The sequence below is a fragment of the Anomaloglossus baeobatrachus genome, chromosome 4 (genome assembly GCF_048569485.1).
Source record: "Anomaloglossus baeobatrachus isolate aAnoBae1 chromosome 4, aAnoBae1.hap1, whole genome shotgun sequence".
NCBI classification, from domain to species: Eukaryota; Metazoa; Chordata; class Amphibia; order Anura; family Aromobatidae; genus Anomaloglossus; species Anomaloglossus baeobatrachus.
Genome location: NC_134356.1, coordinates 174,582,425 through 174,588,424, shown reverse-complemented (window position 1 = coordinate 174,588,424; position 6,000 = coordinate 174,582,425). Strand labels below are relative to the sequence as shown.

At 40.6% G+C, this 6,000-nt stretch overlaps 1 long non-coding RNA gene across 3 annotated transcripts in view; it reads left to right on the top strand.

Moving 5' to 3' along the window:
• Window positions 1-1,936: 1,936 nt before the first annotated feature.
• LOC142303319 (uncharacterized) overlaps window positions 1,937-6,000 on the top strand; it is a 164,412-nt gene continuing 160,348 nt past the window's right edge. For all 3 annotated transcript variants that reach the window (XR_012753008.1, XR_012753009.1, XR_012753007.1), the window contains exon 1: window positions 1,937-2,152. This is a non-coding gene — a long non-coding RNA (uncharacterized LOC142303319). The remainder of the gene's footprint in view (window positions 2,153-6,000) is intronic.

Here is a 6,000-nt window from a genome sequence, read left to right as displayed (position 1 = left end):
CCTGCCAGAAGGTGTATGTGGGACAAACCTCCCAAGAAGTACGCAAAAGGGCACAGAAACACATGTCTACTATCAATTTGGCCAGATCTGACCTAAAAAAAGGACGCACGTTGACTTCAGTGGCTGCACATTTCCTCAGATACCATCAGGGCTCCTGTCATGGTCTACGCTTTGTTGGACTCCAGAGGATAACTACGAATGGAAGAGGTGGGTCGCTCTTGAAGTCCTTGCTACAAATTGAGGCAAGATGGATTTTCAATTTGAAATCGCTTACGCCATCAGGTCTAAATGAAGAGCTATTGTACACCGGCTTTCTTGGCTAAAGATATGGGAACTACATAATCTTGACTTGATTTTAATTTAATTTTTGTTCCATTTTTTCCATCATTTTTCCATCGGGACTACTCTATCCTCCCGTATATGGGGTTTGAATGAGCACCTATCCTTCAGCCTAACTTCAGGGATCCCACAAGACTGTCTTGATCTCCAGGGTCATGTGACTCATAACCACGTTCTTCTTGGATGGTTCGACTTCTTGGACAATTACTTTGCCATACCTGGGAAACTCCAGGATTGACTTTCTGATCTTGGATGTAATAACATATGAACAAGGATTGTATATGGTTGAATCATTTTCGCTCCCTTTCTTCATGAAGTTTCATCTATATGGACGTTATCGGACTAAGAGGGGCATGCTCTGTGTATGTGCTTACACATGCATGCACATACAGGGGCATGCATGGTTTTGTATGTGCATATATATATATATATATATATATGCCCTATTCCATTCTCACTGGCCTTCCTGTCGAGCGCGTTTGCCATCTCTTTTCCGTCCCCCAGTACATGATAATTGAATTCTGCTTACCCTAAATAGGCAATATTTAAACTGCTTTTTTGAGTACAAACTTGGGTCCTATACCGGTGTGTTTTTCAGATAATTGGAATTATTTATCTTGGGTTTCTCATTACGGTTCTATGGCAAACCCACCATTTGGTGGTACCCACAGTGGACCTTTTGTCCTTATGCTTGATGACATCCATATGTATTTAGATAGCATCCATAACATTGTTGCGTGCGTGGGGTCTTTTTGAATATAAGCACTTGCTTGATGGTCTTGGTTGATTTATTATTTTTTCATTCATTATTTCAGATATACGTGGTAACAATCTTCTTACCTTGGTTCTTTGCCCAGGACTCCTTTTGGGTCGATTACTTCCTGGGCCTTGATCATTGTTTATCCCTAAAGTTTCCTTCTCATTAATGCCCTTCTTTGATAAACCCACCCTGTTGGTGGTAATATATGGATAAATCCGGCCTGTGGGTGGTACTATATAACACTTGCATTCTAACAGTGGCCAGCTCACTGGCCTTTGGACCTTGTTGACACAGGGACCTGTGATGCTCACTTTTATGGCATCCAGGATTCTTTTAGACATAGATTACAACATAAATCCACCTAGGTGTTATGAATAGCAGTGATGTCATATGGATTGTACTATGCTTCCACCTCATGTGCATATAATTTGGATGCCTTGCCCAGTCACTTTTATGATCTATGGGGCATGTCCTTGCAAGCTCAGTTTTCCATCCTTTTATATGTATGATTTAATTATTGTACATTGGATGATCTAGACTGATTGTGGGTTTGCTATGGTTACCCTGTGTTATTGTCCGATTCCTTAATCCACTCTAATCTTCTTATCCTTATCTGTATATTGTGGATTAAGCCCTACTAATGTCTTTTGAAGATTACATCATTTTCCCTGACAGTGTTTACTAGCCAGACATGTAGGGAAGCTCCCTGGTTTAATTATGCATGCGCTCATATTTCTAGCATAGTGTATGCCTAAGAGCCCTGTCATGCGCAGTAGCTGGAGCATTTGCAGTGCCCATGGTAACTGAAGGTGTATGTCACTTCCGGTTACGGCCGAGCCGGCACACTGTTCCTACTAGTGAGTTTCTCACTTTTAAACATTAAATCCCATGCGGTTTGCATGGGGCATTAGGTGTCCATGTGCAGGGTAATCAGAGGGACTTTTCTACATTGACCCGGTTATAGGATTATATTAAGACCTCGGCTCCTCCAGCATCTACTTCCGGTTCTGATATCCTCATTCGGCCGCTACGTTCTGTTACATACCACCTGTGGTAGGTCTAATTTGATTGTTACCATTTGATTTTTCAATTTATTATGGTCTATAAATACTCACTCTTATGTAACCCGGGACACACTCTCCCCTGACGAAGCTGCTTGCCAGCGATACGAGTGGGGCTTCTCCCCACATCTCTCTCTCCTTGCTGGGCTCTGCCGTGCGCTCAGCTCCCTCTCAGACCGTGAGCCTGTCAGTCCTGTGTTAGGTATCTGCATGTACACCATGGGGGATTTTTGGGCACCAATTCTCTATGGCATATAATGTGTTGTGGTTATCTCCAATGGAACTGCATACTATATATATATACAGAATATATTTTTCTTTATGCTTCATCTGAATGATATATCATATGTGTAGTCATTGGTTGCCCTGTATACCTTCTCTTGTTTTATATAGAGCTATGTTTCATGCCTTTCAATTTTGAATAATATACCATATGTTGTGGTTATTGGTTACCCCCTACACCCCTCCATCTTTGTCTTGTGTCACATGCAGGTATCCTCCTTTTACCACATTGGGGGTTCCACACAGTGGTTTATTCAGCCTAACATTGGGGACTGCCTATTAGGTCTGCTCCTGGTCACTCAGATTCTATGAGTTTTCATGTATGTATAGGGATTACCTTATGCGCATAATGTACTTTCTGATTAAAATCTGCTTACATATTGCACACTGAATGGTTATACAGGGCGGTACCCCCTTTTACCAGCATGAGAGATGTGGGATTTTGATGTTTCATGGTTTTAAGTGATTTTAGTACATTGTGTGTGTTGGGTTTGTTCAATAAATTTCATATTTTTCTACTTACAATTCCAGTATTATGGTCTCACTTTGCGGTTTGCGCGTCCATTATGCATGAGCTTTCTTCTCCCCAGTTGTTGTCTGTTTATTCATGCAGGACGCAGCATCCCTGTTGTTGATTACTTGCAACATTAGCTGTGCACCCAGAATCTTTATGGTTGGAGACTGGATGGCACTGCATACGACCTCAAGAATACCATCCCTACAGTTAAGCATGGTGGTGGCAGCATCATGCTGTGGAGCTGTTTCTCAGCCAAGGGGCCTGGCCATCTGGTCCGCATCCATGGGAAGATGGATAGCACGGCCTACCTGGAGATTTTGGCCAAGAACCTCCGCTCCTCCATCAAGGATCTTAAGATGGGTCGTCATTTCATCTTCCAACAAGACAACGACCCAAAGCACACAGCCAAGAAAACCAAGGCCTGGTTCAAGAGGGAAAAAATCAAGGTGTTGCAGTGGCCTAGTCAGTCTCCTGACCTTAACCCAATTGAAAACTTGTGGAAGGAGCTCAAGATTAAAGTCCACATGAGACACCCAAAGAACCTAGATAACTTGGAGAAGATCTGCATGGAGGAGTGGGCCAAGATAACTCCAGAGACCTGTGCCGGCCTGATCAGGTCTTATAAAAGACGATTATTAGCTGTAATTGTAAACAAGGGTTATTCCACAAAATTTTAAACCTAGGGGTTGAATAATAATTGACCCACACTTTTATGTTTAAAATTTATTAAAATTTAACTGAGCAACATAACTTGTTTGTTTGTAAGATTTATGCATCTGTTAATAAATCCTGCTCTTGTTTGAAGTTTGCAGGCTCTAACTTATTTGCATCTTATCAAACCTGCTAAATCTGCAGGGGGTTGAATACTACTTGTAGGCACTGTAGTTACATAGGTTGAAAAAAGCCCTCGGTCCATCTACGGTAGTTCAACCTTCCTCCACCAATTATACATTTTGTCATTAAGTCATTTATAGCCGATAATGTTGTGTGTACTGAGGAAATCATCCAGCCCTTTTTTAAGAGCTGTTATAGTATCTGCCATTACTACCTCTTGCGGTAGGGCATTCCACAGTCTGGAATTCCACAGTTGTTACTTTAGCATACATCAATTATTTCTTTTTAAAAGATTATGAAACACTATCCAGACATGTTAATAATTATTTGGCGATCAGTATATTATTACCCTGGTTTATTCTTGTCTTCATTACGGTGACTCACTAATTAATCTTAAAAGAAACCTTAAACTGGATTCATGCTTTCCTTCCATTATGCTCGGGTACTCGAGACGTACCCATCTGAGCATTCAGCTGCTCGTTGTGAGTAGAGAGCATGGTTGCGCTCACTTATCAGTACTTATGAGTACTTATGACACCTTTTATGCAGTTTCATAAAAAAACTGCATCCTTATTATTTCATGATCATAATTGCATTGTAAGAAGCTAGTGTCATGGCTCAAATCCAGGGCTCAATCCCGTGACCTCTAGTTCTGTGGTCAAGTTCCCTCTCTGTTTGACCACAGCATGTTTCGTACCAGTCCAATTGCTGTTAGTTCTCGTGTCTTTCCTTTGCCTTTCCTTTTTGTTTTTGTTTTTTCAACTCAGGTGTGTTCACTTCCTTGGGTTGTTTGCTCTATTACATCCTTGGAAATCCTAATTAAACGCTCCATGCACATGTCTCAGTGCTGGCTAAATTCCAAAGGTTGATGGATGTGTGGAGTCCCAGCTCCTAAGTTTAGGACAATCTTGTGGATTTATCACTTTTACTTTTCCCTGTGGTTTGTATGTGTGTTTTCCTTCCCAGCTTTCGCCTTTTCTGTTTTATTTGTGATTTGGTATTAAATTGTCATTTTCCTCATGGTACTATACCAAGAATAATGGAATATGGCAATAATTGAGGCATTTCATTTAATCTAATCAGGAAGACTGAGTGGCGTTTTAAGCCCTTGCAGAATTTAATTTAAATAACAGTACCTCTATGGCTACCTGGACCTCTCTTTTTTTTGTTGCGAGAGTTGTCATCCAATTTTTGGAAATATTTCTGAGTTGCATTCTTTCATGCCAGGGAAGGAAAAATTATCTTTCTGAATGATTAAAATCTGGAGGGAGTTCGAAAGGGGTCTTTTGGTCACTAGTGACTGGGCCAAAAAAGGAGCAAACCACAGACACAGAATACAAAGCAATGTTGTCAGCTCATTTCCTCTGGTTCTCTGGTATCATAGTAGCAGCCTGGACTTTGTTTGGGCAACCGTATGAAGACAAACAATAAAAGAGATCCGGCGCTTGTAAGCTTGAAGTAGTTCTTATAAAATATCAAAATTTATTTAGAAACGTTGCAAGTAAAAATACAGGATAGTCATGACTACCCCATTGTAGGACTAAATGGTCAGTGGGGACAACACGTTTCTGCCAATCTCTTGGCCTTAATCATGTACAATCATCAAACATTGCTCAAGTTTCTCATCAGCTTTCATTATACGCGTTACTCGAATCGAGCATCCAACCTGCTCTATTCGAGTACTGAGCACTCAAGCATTTTAGTGCTTGCTGATCACTAGTTTTGTTACCACCTTTGTATATCACGTTGGGCCTATCAAGAACTTTGTAAAGGGAATAGATAAAACTGCCAAAGCATTCAAGAATCTCATTGATAAATTTCCAAGGCTGAGTGAAGCAAAGATAAACGGAGGAGTCTTTATTGGACCTCACATTTGTAAGCTTTATTGGGAAACTCAAGAGCTGGTAACTATTTAGAATTGTTGGGAAAAACTCCTCAAAACAAGGGTCTTGGCTGTAACATGTGTTTAATGATTAATTTCTTCCTTTTTCACATAGAGTTCTTTCCACCAAACTGGGGAATAGTGAGCGATAAGCAAAGGGAGAAATTTCAGTAAGATATTGCTGCTACTGAGAAAAGATATCAAGAAAAATCCATCAATGCTTGCAGATTAACTGTAAGAGATGATCCAATGCAGGAGTACAAGAGACAAGCAAGAAAGAGTTGTCACGGAATGAGAACCAAATTTTATAGTGAAAATTCTATAA